This window comes from Arvicola amphibius, chromosome 9, assembly GCF_903992535.2.
Source record: "Arvicola amphibius chromosome 9, mArvAmp1.2, whole genome shotgun sequence".
Taxonomy (NCBI): Eukaryota; Metazoa; Chordata; class Mammalia; order Rodentia; family Cricetidae; genus Arvicola; species Arvicola amphibius.
This window is the reverse complement of record NC_052055.2, coordinates 40,308,601-40,326,670: the sequence shown is the minus strand read 5'-3', so window position 1 is coordinate 40,326,670 and position 18,070 is coordinate 40,308,601. Positions and strand designations below refer to the sequence as shown.

The following is an 18,070-nucleotide window of genomic DNA, read 5'->3' as shown; positions in this document are numbered from 1 at the left end:
CAACTCAGCCAGCAGGCACAGCACTTGTTTCTGGCTTAGGTCAGACCAAATATACAAACAAGCTTCTCATCCCTTGAGCAAGCTGGCTGTGCACTCAGGGTGACTTCCTCTGGGGCAGGAAGGGTGGGCTATGTGCACTACTGGTTGGAGGGCTGTGAGTTTGTGCAGTGTTTCTTTGAAATCTAGGGCCCTGGGTTTGTTCCCCTCCCCCAGGCACTCTCCCTCTCCTCTTCTTTTTGATCCCCTATGGAAAGAAAGACCATGCTGGTGCTTGACCTTAGTTAGCACTTGAGTTTTCAGCTGCTCTTCTTCCACCCTGGCAGGGGCAGCCGCTCTCCTGGATTCTTCCCTCCCAGTAATCTCTTTTTTTTTTTTTTTTTTTTTTTTTTGGTTTTTTCGAGACAGGGTTTCCCTGTAGTTACTAGAGCCTGTCCTGGAACTAGCTCTTGTAGACCAGGCTGGCCTCGAACTCAGAGATCCGCCTGCCTCTGCCTCCCGAGTGCTGGGATTAAAGGCGTGCGCCACCACCGCCCGGCCCAGTAATCTCTTGAATGAGTTTCTTTCTCCAGAGGACAGGAGCCAGAGACAGAGGACTGGAGCAGGGCTGTAACACTTTGGCTGGGAAACCTTCCCCTAGCAGAGCAGAGCTGTTAAACTCAGGAGCACTGGACCCAAAGTGTAAGAACTTCAGTGGGGAAGCCTCTCCTGCTGGAGCAGAGCTGTTACATCGGGGAAACATTTCCCTAGAGCAGGCCTGTAAGCTGCTAAGCTTACTGTGACCTGTGCTACTCCCTGCTCCCGACTACCTGAATACTCTTCCACCTGAGCTGTAGCCCTCGGTGTTTCCTGGCCCCAGAATGCCAGAATAGTTTTCCATCCCAGCTGGAGCACTCAGGATGCCTTGGCTCAGACTGCCAGGATCCCTTTCAACCTGGGCTGTGATGCTTTGCAGCACCTGGTGATGGTTGAGGATATTGAATCTGACATCATGGAGAAATCGCAGGCAGCTGAGGTAAGAGGAAAAGGGCCTCACTCAGTGCACTGCAGCACCATTCCAGTGATGCCTTGCAGGTGGAGAGTTGCAGGATTGGTAAACTGAGGTAAGGAGCTTAGTCACAATCAGAGACCACTGAGGTTCATTTTTGTTCTATGGGCTTTGGTTCGTGGAAAGAGGAGTTAGGAAAACAACTTCCCATCCAGGGGCATGGAAAAAGGGCTCTAAACTGTGACACCTTTGTCTTCTTGATTTCTTGGTCCTGCTCTTTAGGGATTGTGCAGCTTGTTGTATATGAAGTATTCAACTTCATACGGAAAAACAAAAAACCCAGGATAACCAAAACAATCCTGAACGGTAAAGGAACGTCTGAAGGCATCCCAAACCCTGTCTTCAAACTTACTACAGAGTTACAGTACTGAAAACAGCCTGGTATTGGCATAAAAATAGACAGGAGGACCAATGGAACCGAGTAGAAGACCCGGATATTAATTCACACACCTACAAACACCTGATTTTTGACAAAGAAGCAAAAGCTATCAAATGGAATAAATAAAGCATCTTTCACAAATGGTTCTGGCAGAACTGGATGTCAACGTCAACATAAAGCCAGCCACAAGAACCTCACAGAAGAGAAAGTGGGCAGTAACCTTCAAAGCATGGGCACAGGAGACCACTTTCTAAATTTAACCCAGCAGCACAGACACTGAGAGATTCAATTAATAAGTCAGACTTCCTGAAACTGAAAAGCTTCTGTAAAGGAAGGACATGGTCAACAAGACAAAACAGCAGCCTACAGGATGGAAAAAGCTCTTCACTAACCCCACAACAGACAGAGGTCTGATCTCCAAAGTACATAAAGAACTCAATAAATTTGTCATCAAAAGAACAAATAATTCAGTAAATAAAATGGGTTACAGACCTAAACAGAGAACTCTCAACAGAGGAATCTAAAATGGCTGAAAGACACTTAAGAAAATGTTCAACATCCTTAGTCATCAGAGAAATGCAAATCAAAACAACTCTGAGATTCCATCTTACACTTGTAAGAATGGCCAAGATCAAAAACACTGATGACAACTTATGCTGGAGAGGTTGTGGGGGTAAGGTAAAGGGAACACTCCTGCATTGCTGGTGGGGGTGCAAACTGGTACATCCCCATTTGATATTAGTATGGTGATTTCTCAGAAAATTAGGAAACAACCTTCCTCAAGACCCAGAAATAGCACTTTTGGGTATATATCCTAAGGATGCTCAACAGTGCTACAAGGACATGTGCTCAACTATGTTTATAGCAGCATTGTTTGTCATAGCCAGAACCTGGAAGCAACATAAATGCCCTTCAACTGAAGAATTGATAAAGAAAATGTGGTAATTTACATAATGGAGTACTACACAGCAGAAAAAAATGACAGCTTGAATTTTGCAGGCAAATGGATGGAGCTAGAAAACATCATATTGAGTGAGGTTACCCAGATCCAGAAAGACAATTATCATATATACTCACTCATCAGTGGTTTTTAATTAAAACAGTGAAAGCAAGCCTACAAATCACAATCCCAGAGAACCTAGACAATAATGAGGACCCCAAGGGAATCATATATGTATCTACTCTACATAGGAAGTAGAAAAAGAGAACACTTCCTGAGTAAATTGGGAGCCTGGGGACCACGGGAGAGGGCTAAAAGGGAGGGGAGGAAAGGGAAGGGAACAGAGAAAAATGTTTAGCTCAACAAAATCAATAAAAAACTATTATCTCCAAAGTTGAAACATCAGAGAACTCCAAGCAAACTTCTCCAAATTTAGCAGAAAAGCCCCTAGAATACAGCAGTTGCTATTAGCAGAAGCAGAGCAATGGAGCGCACACAGTGTGAGTGCTGGCCAGGGAGTTCTCGGATTGCTCTTTTCATTAGAATTCTGTGGTTTTTGTTTAAAAGAGGATGTTAATTTTTAGTTTTGTTTTTTCATCAAGTGCTGTATATAGTATATTATTATGTTAATTTTATATTTAAGTACTTATTCCTTCTTTCAGAAAATGATGGATTTTCATGTAATTTTATATTCTGAAAATTGGCTACTGTATCATTTTACTTTCTTTAAAAAATATTTATTTATCTATTATGCATACAATATTCTGTCTGTGTGTACGCCTGCAGGCCAGAAGAGGGCACCAGACACCATTACAGATGGCTGTGAGCCACCATGTGTTTGCTGGGAATTGAACTCAGGACCTTTGGAAGAGCAGGCAATGCTCTTAACCTCTAAGCCATCTCTCCAGCCCTCCCCCTTTTTTTTGGTTTTTAGAGACAGAGTTTCTCTGTAGCTTTTGGAGCCTGTCCTGGAACTACTCTTGTAGACCCGGCTGGCCTCGTACTCACAGAGATCGCCTGCCTCTGCCTCCTGAGTGCTGGGATTAAAGGCATGCGCCACCACTGACCAGCCCATTTTACTTTCTAGAAATTTATTCTTCAGGGAACTTTCTGTAGAGTTTCGTTTTTCTGTTCTCAACATCAGTTACTTCCCTCTTCCCATTTCTTAGAATATCCGTGTTTCCAATTGTTGCTATGTTTGCTTGTAGTTTTGCTAATTAAATCATTGATATAGTTTAAAAAAATCCACATAAACCTTTAGGTGTTAGGTCCTGTGAGGTTTCCCACATAGAGCCAAAGCCCTATTTACACACAGCCCACTAGTGCTTCTCCTGCTAGGGTTTTTTTTCCTACAGCCAAACTCACACAAGCATACATCTTAGACAGTGCTCTCCTGGGTATACATACCCTCCACGACAGTGAAAGACTCCTAAATACATGCTATGGACTGACTAGTAATCAACGTATTTCCTGCACTACAGGCAAAGCACCACTACACAAACCTGGTAGTCTGATCTGGTCTTCTACATTCATCCACCTGTACAGACAGACAGACAGACAGACAGACACACACACACACACACATACACGCTATGTACATGTATATATCTAAGCCCAAGTCCTGCTAGGTACACACTAGCCTACAGCCAAAGACTCCCAAATATGTGCTATGTGATAGGTCCTTCAAGGTATTGCCTCTATTACAGGCAAAGCTACCCCTTCATGTAACTAGATGGTTGGTATGCTTATGTAATAGCTCTTCCAAAGGATACAAGTACACACAATCTCTCACTCTCTCATATATATATATATATATATATATATATATATTCTCTATTTATCTATATGTATATAAGATATATATTGCAGCTAGGAGGAAGGTCCTCGAAGATTTCCAGCTACCTCAGTGCCAAAATCTTCCAAACAGGGCTGTGTCAGCATCCGTTAGGTTCACCCTTCCCTTCAGCCAATATTCCTCTTACACAGCTAGGTGTCATGTCCTCCAAGGAGATCCACTGCCAGAACATGCACATACACAAACAATCAGGCATGCAGGTCTGTAGGAACCTTCAGCAGGCTGTGAGGTTCCACAAGTATTTTCCTAGCCCTGTGGATGGAGTTTTCAATTTAGGAGAGTTGAACCCTGTAGGACCTGACACCTACCTGTGGGTGTGTGGCATTGCTGTAGAAGACAGGATTTCTAGCAGGATCTCAAGAGTAGCCATTCTTGTGTTTGTGGCATGGCTATAGGGTGGGGCTACATTGCTACCCCTGACTCCTAGCCCTGTGTGGATAGCTAGAAAAACAGTAAGAAATCAATCAGAACCTGATATCTAACTATGGAGGGGTTGCTTTCGCTATGATGAGTTGATACCTTGTAGATCTTGGCACGTACCCTACACCAGTGACCCTCATACACATATATGGATCCCTATCAGGTGCTGCTGGATAGCGCCTCCCTTTCAGCAAAAGCCAAAGCTACACAAATCTCAGAATCTACTGGATATATCTCCTATAGTCTATATATTATAGACTATACTAGAGTCTATAGATTATACTGTAATCTCCTATAGTAAAAGGACCCATACATGACTAAAGTACATGTCGTCCTCAATATCACCTCCCCATAGTAAAGCTTCAAATACATATTCATAGCAAGGTGTCATGTCATGCTAGGTACATAATACCCTACCGGCAATGCCACACATACACACAGGGATGGTGGTAGGTCATGCTGACTGTTTCCTGACTTACAAACACTCAAAGACACTTTTACCCTCTCTCTCTCTCTCTCTCTCTCTCTCTCTCTCTCTCTCTCTCTCTGTGTGTGTGTGTGTCTCCCCCTCTCACACACACAATTTATGTGCAGGCCCCGCTCTAGCCAATCCCTTATACACACATAAAACCATGTGTCTGCTACTTCTAGACATTTCCTCCCCCCAAAGCAACCCCACATACACACACAGGACTAGGTTTCAACTCCTGTGAGGTACGATCTCTCTAGGAGGATCTTGGGAGGATTTCTAGAGGATAAGATAACGAGCCATGGAAGAGGAATAGACACACAGCCAAAGCTTGCCACAAAAAGCTAGGTGTCAGGCACTGTTGGTATCTCCTCCCCTCTCTGTTCCTCCATGTGCTAGATTCACTACAGAAGTTTGGAACCAGAAATGACTGATGGAGAGGACCTCTGACATTTGACTTTTTGGATCTGGGTGCTCTCACTCAATATAATCTTTTACATCCACCCATTTACACAGAAAGATGGCTCAAAACCAAAGAAGGTGATTGATGTGTCTGAAACTAGTCCTGTGATTTTGCAGGTGCATTCATCTTAAAAGACCCATTTCATTATTAATGCCTAATGAGGGGGATCCAGGCCTACAAATTAGCCACTTCTATATGTCAGCATCAAAGCCTTGACCCTGGAAGTAGTTATGGTGAGCTCAGTCTAGAAAAGAGAAACTACTTGAAAAATTGTTGGCTGAAGTGAAATTCCATAAAAACCCACACCCGTTCTGCTGGAAGCTGTTAATACACCTGTGTCCATTCCCAGGGGAAGCTCAAAGTTTCCCTGTCTATCCTGTGAGGAAGGTTGTCTGTTACATTTATGAACACTATTGATGTACCAAGGGTCCGTGAACGGGATTGATGTGGAATTGTCGCCACTGTCACATAGGTTTGTATACTTGGTCCCCCCAGGCTGTGCTGTTGGGGACACTGTGCAATCTCTGCACTAGGACCTACCAGATCATCTTAGATGACTGGACGGATGGGGGATGAAAATGCGATGCAACCAACTGCATCACATCCTGATGTCCATCCACAATTTCCCCATCCTGTGTCTTATGCCCTTGTGAATCTGGGGTTAAAGAAGCTCTCATTTCATAAGCCAATTGTTTAAAGCTATTTGATCACAGCCATGAGAAGGATTAGTATGGATGTTCAGAATAGAAAGTGGGGGCGGGGACAGCAACAACTGAATACTGTGGGTGGTGCTGAGCCACGATTGGCCCAAGGCAAGTGACATCACAAGGGTTTATTATGAGGTAAGCTAGATACCAGTGCATATAAGGTGCTACCTGGGGCTGGGTTTTGTCCTTGTACAGCAGAGGAGGAGTTGTTTGCTGGATGAGCATTTAGATTCAGTCATTTCTTCTAGGCTTGAACATTCCAAGCTGGTTGGATCTTGAAGAAGTGAGTTTCCTGGTTTTCTGTTTAACTTTTGGTGTTTGGCATTTATTGATTGATTTTTTTTTACCATATTGGCTATTGTTTTAAATGTGGCTGTTATTTCTATTCCTACACTGACTGAGAGTTTCCATTTTTTTCAAACCTCATTTCTTTGTCATTGTTGGCTCTGCTCTGGTCTGTTTTAAACTTATGTTTCTGAGTGAAGGTGAGTTCTGCACCATCAGGAAGCAGGTTTATTTAATAGGAGGCCTATGCTACATGGCAGGGGAAGGAATTTAGAATTAAGGCTACTTGCAGGGGTCATTGTTTCTCTGGCGGAAGTGGGTGGGGGAGACTCGGGCAGTGTGACTTATGACAGCAATGATTCTGCCTTGACTTCTGGGGAACACGGGTGGGATGTGGATGGGTGGGAACACTTTTTTCAATGCCCATGTTTATTGGTTACTATTCTGTTTTCATAAGAGTTCATAAACAGCCTGCAGAAAGGCTGCTCCATTACCCCTATCCTAATCCCTGCCATCACAGTGGAACTCTAAAACACAGCCTGCTCCTACACAGACAGGACCAAGAGGTGAGTGAAAAGGCCCTCTCTAGGCCCTCCATACTGGAGCAAAACCACAGGCGCACCCCAGGTGCATCAGCAGGTGAGTTTCCTCCAGGTAGGCTGCTCCAAAACTCCTGAGACACAGACAGTGATAGTACTGAGCAGACCAAGAACAGTTCTGAGATATGCAGAGAGATACTGCAAGGAATGGACCAGTAAGCAAAGACACTGGCGGCATCAATTAAAGGAAGAGATGGGTAGGCACCAATGCAAGAATTCATCCAACAAGCCGGGCGGCGGTGGCGCACGCCTTTAATCCCAGCACTCGGGAGGCAGAGGCAGGCGGATCTCTGAGTTCGAGGCCAGCCTGGTCTACAAGAGCTAGTTCCAGGACAGGCTCTAGAAACTACAGGGAAACCCTGTCTCGAAAAGCCAAAAAAAAAAAAAAAAAAAAAAAAAAAGAATTCATCCAACAATGTAAAAAGCAACTTGGTAACACCATAACCCAGTGGTCATACAGCAGGAAGACTTGATCATCCTAATCCAGAAGAAGTAGAAGAAAACGATTTTAAAGGTAACTTTATGAAGACAATGGAGATCTTAAAAGAGGAAATGAAAAATTCCCTTAAAGAAATGGAGGAACATGCCGGGCGGTGGTGGCACAAGCCTTTAATCCCAGCACTCGGGAGGCAGAGGCAGGTGGATTTCTGTGAGTTCGAGGCCAGCCTGGTCTACAAGAGCTAGTTCCAGGACAGGCTTCAAAGCCACAGAGAAACCCTGTCTCAAAAAATCAAAAAAAAAAAAAAAAAGAAAGAAATGGAGGAACAAACAAACAAAAAGTTGGAAGAAATTAATAAATATCTCAAAGAAACCAAGAAAAAGCAAACCCCAACAGATACAAAATTTGGAGTAACCCCCTGTATCTTATTGGTTTGCCATGATTTAAAGTAAGAATTTAACAACAACACTTGCAGAAAGCCAACAAACTCCTGGAAATTAAAATGCTCTATTGAACCACCCCTGTGTCAAGGAAGAAATAAAGAAAGAAATTAAAGACTTCCTAGAATTCAATGAAAATAAAGGCACAATCTACCCAAACCTATGGGACACTATGAAAACAGTGCTAAGAGAAAAGTTCATAGCACTAAGTACCCACATAAAGAAAGTGGAGAAAGCTCACACTAGTGACTTAACAGCATACCTGAAAGCTCTAGAATAAAAAGAAGCAGACTCACCCAGGAGGAGTAAAAGACAAGAAATAATCAAATTGAGAGCAGAAATCAATAAAATAGAAACAAAGAAAACAATATAATCGATAAAACAAGCAGCTGGTTCTTTGAGAAAATCAACAAGATAGACAAACGCTTATCCAAACTAATCAAAGCACAGAGAGAGAACATCCAAATTAATGAAATCAGAAATGTAAAGGGGACATAACAACAGACACTGAGGAAATCCAGAGAATCATTAGGTCATACTACAATAACATGATTTCCACAAAATTGGAAAATGTAAAAGAAATAAACAATATTCTTGATAGGTTCCACATACCAAAATTAAATCAAGAAAAGGTGGACAATTTAAATAGACCTATAACCTGCAAAGAAATAGAAGCTATCATCAAAACTGCTCAAACAAACAAACAAAATCCCAGGGCCATACGGTCTCAGTGCAGAATTCTACCAGAATTTTCAAGAAGAGCTAATATCTATACTCCTCAAAGTGTTCCACATAATAGAAACAGAAAGAACATTTTTTATGAGGCTACAGTTACCCTGATACCCGAACAACACAAAGACTCAACCAAGAAAGAGAATTACAAACCAATGTCACTCATGAACATAGATGCAAAAATACTCAATAAAATACTGACAAACTGAATCCAAAAACATGTTAAAAAAGTCATTGACCATGATCAAGGAGGTTGCATCCCAGAGATTCAGGGATGGTTCAACATATGAAAATCTATCAATGTAATCCACCATATAAAAAAACTGAAAAAAGCCACATGATCATCTAATTAGATGCTGAAAAAGCATTTGACAATATCCAACACCTCTTCATGATAAAGGTCTTGGAGAAATCAGGGATACAAGGAAGATATTTTTTTAATATTAATTTATTTATTATGTATACAATATTCTGTCTGTGTGTATGCCTACAGGCCAGAAGAGGGCACCAGACCTCATTACAGATGGTTGTGAGCCACCATGTGGTTGCTGGGAATTGAACTCAGGACCTTTGGAAGAGCAGACAATGCTCTTAACCTCTGAGCCATCTCTCCAGCCCCAAGGAAGATATTCAAACATAATAAAAGCAATATATATCAAACCAACAGCCAACATCAAATTAAATAAAGAGAAACAAAAAGCAATCCCACTAAAATCAGAACAAGAGAGAGCTGCACTCTCTCTATATATATCTATTCAAAATAGTTCTTGAAGTTCTGGCTTGAGCAATAAGACAACAAAAGGAGATCAAAAGGATTCAAATTGGAGAGGAAGAAGTCAAACTTTCATTATTTGCAGATCATATGACAGTATACATAAGTGACCCTAAAAGCTCTACTAGGGAACTTCTACAACTGATAGATACATTCAGTACTGTAGCAGGATACAAGATTAACTAAAAAAAAAAAAAAATCAGTAGCCCTGATAAAGAAGCTGAAAAAGAAATCAGAGAAACATCACCCTTCACAATAACCACAAATAACATAAAATATCTTGTGTTATACTAACCAAAGAAGTGAAAGACCTGTTTGACAAGAACTTTAAGTCTTTGAAGAAAGAAATTGAAGAAGACAAAAAAAAGGAAAGATCTCCCATGCTCTTGGATAGGTAGGATCAACATAGTAAAAATGGCAATTCTACCAAAAGCAATCTATAGATTCAATGCAATCCCTATCAGAATCTAAACACAATTCTTCACAGACCTTGAAAGAACAATAATCAACTTCATATGCAAAACAAAAAACTGAGGATAGCCAAAACAATGCTGTACAATAAAGTAACTTATGGAGGCATCACAATCCTTAACATCAAGCTCTATTATAGAGTTACAGTAATGAAAACAGCTTGGTATTGGCATAAGCAGAGGGTTGATGAATGGAGTTGAATTGAAGGACAGGATATTATTCCACACACCTATGAACACCTGATTTTTGACAAAGAAGCTAAAATTATACAGTGGAAAAAAGAAGCGTTGTCAAGAAATGGTGCTTTCATAACTGGATGTGAACATGTAGAAGAATGAAAATAGATCCATATCTATCACCATGCAACAAACTCAAGTCCAAATGGATTAAAACCTAAATATGGATCCAAGCACTCTGAACCTGACAGAAAAAGTGGGAAATATCCTTCAATGCATGGGCACAGGAGACCACTTTCTAAATATAACCCCAGTAGCACAGACACTGAAAGCAACAATAAAATCAATGGGACCTCCTGAAACTGAGAAGCTTTTGTAAAGCAAAGGACATAGTCAATAAGACAAAATGGCAGCCTACTTATTGGGAAAAGATCTTCATCAACTCCACATCAGACAAAGGACTGATCTCCAAAATATTTAAAGAACTCAAGAAATTAGATATTAAAATTCCAAATAATCCAATTAAAATTGGGGTACAGAACTAAACAGAGAGTTCTCAATGGAAGAATCTCAAATAGCTGAAAGACACTTAAGAAAATGTTTGACATCCTTAGTCATCAGGGAAATGCAAATCAAAACAACTCTGAGATACCATCTTACACATGTAAGAATGGTTAAGATCGAAAACACCAATGAAAGCTTATGTTGGAGAGGATGTGGAGTGAAGGGAACATTCCTCCATTGCTGGTAGGAATATAAACTTGTACAACTACTTTGAAAATCAGTATGGTGGTTTCTCAGAAAATTGGGAATCAACCTACCTCAGGACCCAGCATATACCCAAAAGATGCTCAATCATATTACTAGGACATTTGTTCAACTATGTTCATGGCAGCATTATTTGTAATAGCCAGAACTTGGAAACAACCTAGATGCCCCTCAAACAAAGAATCGATAAAGAAAATGAGGCACACTTACATATTATAATAATAAGCAGTAAAAACCAATGACATCTTGAAATGGGCATGCAGACGGATGGAACTAGATGACACCATCCTGAGTGGGGTAACTCAGACCCAGAAAGAAGAATATGGTACGTATGCATTATAAGTGGATACCAGCTGCAAAGTAAAGGATACTGAGCCCAGAGTTCATGATCCTAGAGAAGCTAAGTAACAAGGTGAACCCTAAGGTAAACATACATAGATCCACTTACAAAGGGGAAATAGACAAGATCACCTAACAAAATTGGGAGCATGGCAGCGGGGAAGTAGGGAGGGTGGAAGGGGAAGATGAGGGGAGAAGGGAATGGGGGAGGAGAACTTGAGGAAACAAGGTAGTTGAGATGGAGGAAGGACAGAGATGAGAGCAAGGAAAGAGATATTTTGATTGAGAGAGCCATTGTGAGGCTAACAAGAAACCTGGCTCTAGAGAAATTTCCAGGAATACACAAGGATGACTCCAGTTAAGACCCTAAGCAATAGAGGAGAGGGTGCCAAAACTGGCCTTGCCCTGTAGTCAGACTGATGAATATCTTCATCATCACCATAGAAACTTCATTCCGCAGCTGATGGAAAAAGAGGCATAGACCTGCAATGGAGCACTGGACTGAGCTCCCAGTGTCCAGTTGAGGAGTGGGAGGAGTGAGAATATCAGCAAAGAGGTTAAGACCATGATGGCTATACCCACTGAAACAGTCTACCTGAGCTAATGGAGGCTCACCAACTCCAGCCTGGCAGGGAAGGAACCAGCAGAGGACCAAACTGACCCTCTTAATGTGAGTTACAGTTGCATGACTGGGACAGACTGAGGGGCCACTGGCAGTGGCACTAGTATTTTATCTTACTGCTGGTATTGGCATTCTGGGAACCTATTCTCTTTGGATGGATACCTTGCTCAGCCTAGATATAGTAAGGAGGGCCTTGGACTTTTCCCAAAGCAATGTGCCTTACCCTCTCTGGGGAGCGGATGGACTCTGGGATGGGGAGGTAGGTGAAGGGAATGAGAGGAAGGGAGGGAGTCGGAACTGGGATTGGTATGCAAAATGAAAAAGATAGCTGTTTTCTTTTTTTAAAAATAATAAAAACGTAAAAACCCAAAAGCTAAAAAAGTTCATAAACAGGGAATCTGAAAAAAGAACGGGCATATCTGACTTAGTTTTTGGAGGGAAGGAGCCCATGGTGGTGCGACACAGGCCCGGCAGCCAGTTGGAAGCTTGAAGGCAGAACAAGAGACTAGTGTCACAGCCTCAAACTTAAGCAGGAGGCAGAAGCAGCAAATAAAGACTAGGATTGCTCATCTCAAGGACAGTCCCAGGAGTGGACTCTGACACCAAGGCTCCACCATATAAAGTTCCCCCAAAATGTACCATCAGTTCCCCCGTGTGCCCATGTGTTCAAAAGCCCCATGTGTATGAGGCATTTTTAATTCAAAGTAACACAGGGATTTTTATAATGTATGTCCATGTGTTGAGCACTGAGTTTCTAGTTTGGGAATTTTTGTAAGATGGTTGTGGAGCTAACTAGAGGAACTGTCCACTTGGGCATAGAGAACTTCCAAGGCAGGGTCACCAGCCACCTAACACCCAGCTCTATAGGGAACAAGATGATCCCAGCCCCGTGGCTTCAGTGTCTCTTGAAAGCCTGTGCACAAATCAACCTTCTTCCCTAGAGTTGATTCTGGTCTGGGATTTGGTCCCAGAACTGAGAATAATATTCAAGGCAGTGGTTGTGCTACAGAACCTGATCAAAACCACTGTCAGGTCTGACAAGCCATGATTGGTCAGTTGCTGTGGTGACATCACAAGGAGGCATTATGAAGAATCCTAGCAACTAGTCTATGTGAGGCACTGCCTGCATTGGGCTTCTGTCCTTGAATCTTGGAGTAGCTGTTGGCCGCCTACAGAGAAGTTGGACTTAAAACTGGCTCTGACAGACTAGGAATCTCCAGTATACTGGACCTTGCAAGAGGGAGTTCAGTTCCAGTGTGTGGTATCGCTTCCAGGGGTTAAGGTTTGCTGTTAAATATCTACATTTATGTCATTGGTTTCCATTATAGGTTTGATTTATGAAGTCTTCTCTATTTCCTCATTATTACCAATTTTCCTATTTGAAAACTCATTTAGTCTTCTTGTAAATTGGTTTTCATTTTCTTTTGTGTGATTTTACATGTTTACTACCCTTAGCAATTTCATTATAACATTTCCACACACGCCCATACAGCATTTTGGTGATAGTGTCTGACTCTATTTCACTTCCCCCACCCCATTCTGTGACATTATGGACTTGATTGTATATTTGAATCCATGAAGTATCTCTGTGGTAGAGGAGCAGATTCTGAAACGTGGCCTTACTGTAGCGCCATCCCAAGTGTGGAAAAGTAACACATCACTTGGCTTGTGCCAGTTTTCCCTCCACAGAGGGAAAGATATCATTGCCTTGCCTTGCCTTGCCTTGTTGAAGAATAATGGGAAAGTGAGTTTCTACAAATCTTTGCATAGAGAGGATCTAGTTAGTCTGTTGGAGTTGACAGCAATCCATTTTGACTATTTGATGTCATGGCATTTTGGATCAATGGGTTCTAGTAGGGAGATGGCCAAATCCTTTTATTAGCACAAACCAAAAAGGAATTTCTTCTCAACAGTCAGACTACTGGCCATAATAATTTTCAAGGACTATAAATTTGCATTAAATTGTTAAATGAGCTGTATAGGTACAAAACCTTAAAAAGATTAGAAATGTATGTACAATATGTTTTAACAAAATTCATCTCAAATTTGTATCAATATAAAAATTTGTATATAATATACAAAAGTAAAACCAATGTAAAACATTTAAAACTAATAATTGCTTTTAAAAAATAGATTCAGTAATCTACCTTTATAGTTTATCATATTTATATCCCCTTTTTTTCTTTTTTTTTCCAAAGTATATCCCCGAGCCTATAAAAATTTACACCCCAACCCTAACCCTATAACAATGATGATCAACCTCTAATTAATGTCCCTAACTCTGAGGACAAACTGTTAGGAGGCAGGACGTTGTCTTCTAGAATTACTTCCAGCTGTCATGGGGGCGATGTGATTTCTATGGTAGCCTGTAAAACTAAAATGATATTTAAGTTTCAAGATTACTGTCTGGTGTAACTCCAAATAGTCTCTGAGTAGTCGATAGGGGTTTTCTGAAGTTCTTATTTGTAGTTCTGGCCAGAATATTATAAGAAGGAACACCACTTCAGCTAACCATGTTGGAATCATTTTGAGCAGCTGGTACCCAAAACTGATCCTAAACATTATTCATAAAGATATATATTCAGCAAAAGGTACAATAGAGACAAAAACATTTATGGGGAAAAGTAAATTTTTTCCTCAATTTGTGTCACATACCAGATTGTTCCTGATATGAGATAGAAAGTTTGAATTTTTCTTTTAACAGCATGCTTAGATTTACAGAAGAATAGCCATTGTCCAACTCCAAAGCCAGCTTTGATTTTAAAGTGATTTACACTTTTATTTTATTTTATTTTTTATTACTTTAAAATTAATACCAATCAAAATTCCCATTTCCTCCCCTACTCTCACTTCCCGCCCACTCCCCCACACACCTTACCCCCTACCCCCTCCAGACCTAAGAGACAGCAAGGCACCCTGCCCTGTGGGAAGTTCAAGGCCCTCCCCACTACATCCAGGCTGAGCAAGGTATGCATCCAAAGAGAATAGGATCCCAAAAAGCCAGTATATGCAGCAGAGACAAATTCCTGTGCCAGTATCATTGGCCCCTCATTCTGCCCCAACTATCAACCACATTCAGAGCGACCAGTTTGATCCCATGCTCGTTCAGTCCCAGTCCCGCTGGATTTGGTGACCACCCGTTAGCTCAGGTACATTGTCTCAGTGTGTGAACCCCTCGTGTTCCTGACTTCCTTGGTCATATTCTTCCTCCTCCTGCTCTTCAACAGGACCTTGAGAGCTCAGTCCAGTGCCCCAGTGTGGGTCTCTGTCTCTGTCTCCATCCGTTGCCAGATGAAGGTTCTATGATGATATTCAAGATAGTCATGTGTCTGAATACAAGACAAGGCCAGTTCAGGCACCCTCTTCTCCACTGTCCAGGGTCCTAGATGGGGTCATCCTGTGGAATCCTGGGAACAACCCCAGATTCCTTGCCAACCCCAATATGCTCCCTCAATTAAGATATCTCCTTCCCTACTCCCATATCCATCCTTCCTCCATCTCAACCATCCCACTTCCCCAAGCTCTTCCCAACCCTCTCCTTCTACCCCTTCCCTCCCCTTATATCCTTCCCTCTACTCCCTACTCCCAGGCTCCCAACTTTTGCCAGGTTATCTTGTCTGTTTCCAATTTCCAGGAGGATCTACATATGTTTATCTTTGGGTTCACATTATTTAGCTTCTCTAGGATCACCAACTATAGACTCAATGTCCTTTGTTTATGGCTAGAATCCACTAATGAGTGAGTACATACCATATTCATCTTTTTGGGTCTGAGTTATCTCTCTCAGGATAGTGTTTTCTACCTCCATCCATTTGCATGCAAAATTCAAGATGTCATTGTTTTTTACCACTGAGTAGTACTCTAATGTATAGATGTGCCACACTTTCTTTATCCATTCTTCCGTTGAGGGGCATCTAGGTTGTTTCCAGGTCCTGCTGCTATGAACATAGTTGAATAAATGCTTTTGTAGTATGATTGGGCATCTCTTGGATATATTCCCGAGTGGTATTGCTGGATCCTGAGGTAGGTTGACTCCCAATTTTCTGAGAAACTGCCATACTGATTTGCATAGTGGTTACACAAGTTTGCATTCCCACCAGCAATAGATGAGTGTTTCCCTTACTCCACATCCTCTCCAGCATAAGCTATCATTGGTGTTTTTTATTTTAGCCATTCTGACAGGTGTAAGATGGTATCTCAAAGTTGTTTTGATTTGCATTTCCCTGATAGCTAAGGAAGTTAGTTGATCCTGTCCTTAAGTATCTTTTGGCCATTTAAAATTCTTCTGTTGAGAATTTTTTAATCGGGTTATTTAGAATTTTAATGTCTAGTTTCTTGAGTTCTTTATATATTTTAGAGATCAGTTCTTTGTTTAATGTAGGGTTGGTGAAGATCTCCCATTCAGTAGGTTGTCTTTTTGACTATGTCCTTTTATTTACAGAAGTTTCTCAGTTTCATGAGGTCCTATTTATTCATGGTTGCTCTTATTGTCTGTGCTACTGGGGTTGTATGTAGGAAGTGGTTCTCTGTGCCCATACATTGCAGGCTAATTACCACTTTATCTTCTATCAGGTTCAGGGTGGTTGAATTTATATTGAGGTATTTAATAATTTTGGACTTGAGTTTTGTGCATGGTGATAGATATGGATCTATTTTCATTCTTCTTCAGGTTGACATCCAGTTATGCCAGCACCATTTGTTAAAGATGTTTTTTCTTTCATTGTATGATTTTAGCTTCTTTGTCAAAAATCAGGTGTTCATAGGTGTGTGGATTAATATCTGGGTCCTCAATTTGATTCCATTGGTCAACATCTCTGTTTTTATGCCAATACCAAGCTGTTTTCATTCCTGTGGTTCAGTAATAGAATTTGATGTCAGGGATGGTAATGCCTCTGGAAGTTCCTTTATTGTATAGGATTGTTTTGGCTATCCTGGGTTTCTTTGTTTTTCTATATAAAGTTGATTATTGTTCTCTCAAGGTCTGTGAAGAATTTTTTTGGGGATTTTGATGGGTATTGCATTGAATCTATAGATTGCCTTTGGTAGGATTGCCATTTTTACTATGTTGATCCTACCTATCCAAGAGCATGAGAGATCTTTCCATTTTTTGGTATCCTCTTCAATTTCTTCCTTCAAAGCCTTACAGTTCTTGTCAAATAGGTCTTTCACTTCCTTGGTTAGTGTTACCCCAAGATACTTTATGCTATTTGTGGCTATCGTGAAAGGTGATGTTTCTCTGATTTCTCTCTCAGCTTCTTTTTCCTTTGTGTATAGGAGCTCTACTAATTTTTTTTTGAGTTGATCTTGTATCCTGCCACATCACTGAAGGTATTTATCAGCCGTGGCTGTTCTCTGGTAGAGTTTTTGGGGTCACTTATGTACACTATCATATCATCTGCAAATAACAAAAATTTGACTTCTTCCTTTCCAATTTGAATCCCCTTGATCTCCTTATGTTGTTTTATTGCTATTGCTATAACTTCAAGCACTATGCTGAAGAGATTTGGAGCTAGTGCACAGCCTTGTATTGTTCTTGATTTTAGTGGATTTGAATCACTTTTGAGTTTCTCTTCATTTAATTTGATGTTAGCAACTAACGTGTCATGGATTGAGATGGACTTGAGTTGTGGAAGTAGGTTGAACCACTTTTTAACTCTATCATGTCACCTAAAATGTAAGTGGACAATGGCTGACTATAGAAACATGCTTCAGATTGCATTAGTGCTACTTGGAGAGGACAGGGACATGTCAGGAGAATATTGAGATTAAAAATGCCATAGAACTAACTGTACATCTCTGCTGATGTCCATGCCATTAGTTGCTCCAATTACATTGACTTAATTTTCTATAAATCTAAGGTTACACAATCCCTACATCATTTTCTTTTTATTTTTCAAGTCAGGGTATTGCTGTAGTTTAGAACCTGTTTAGAACTAGCTCTTTTAGATCAGTCTGGCCTCAAACTCACAGTATAGTGGCTGGAGACAAGAATATAAAAGAAAAAAATTTAAAAGTCACTATGGATTTTTGCCAAGCCCTGATTGGACTATTGCATGTGACGTCACATGGATTCTAAGTGAGGTAAGCTAGACATCAGCCAATAGAAGGGTGCCACCTAACATTGGAATTTATCCCTGTTCTTCAGAGAA

General features: G+C 41.0%; 1 long non-coding RNA gene across 1 annotated transcript in view; it reads left to right on the top strand.

Moving 5' to 3' along the window:
- Positions 1 to 557: 557 nt before the first annotated feature.
- LOC119824066 overlaps positions 558 to 18,070 on the top strand; it is a 40,603-nt gene continuing 23,090 nt past the window's right edge. The window contains exon 1 of the long non-coding RNA XR_006020891.1: positions 558 to 678. This is a non-coding gene — a long non-coding RNA (uncharacterized LOC119824066). The remainder of the gene's footprint in view (positions 679 to 18,070) is intronic.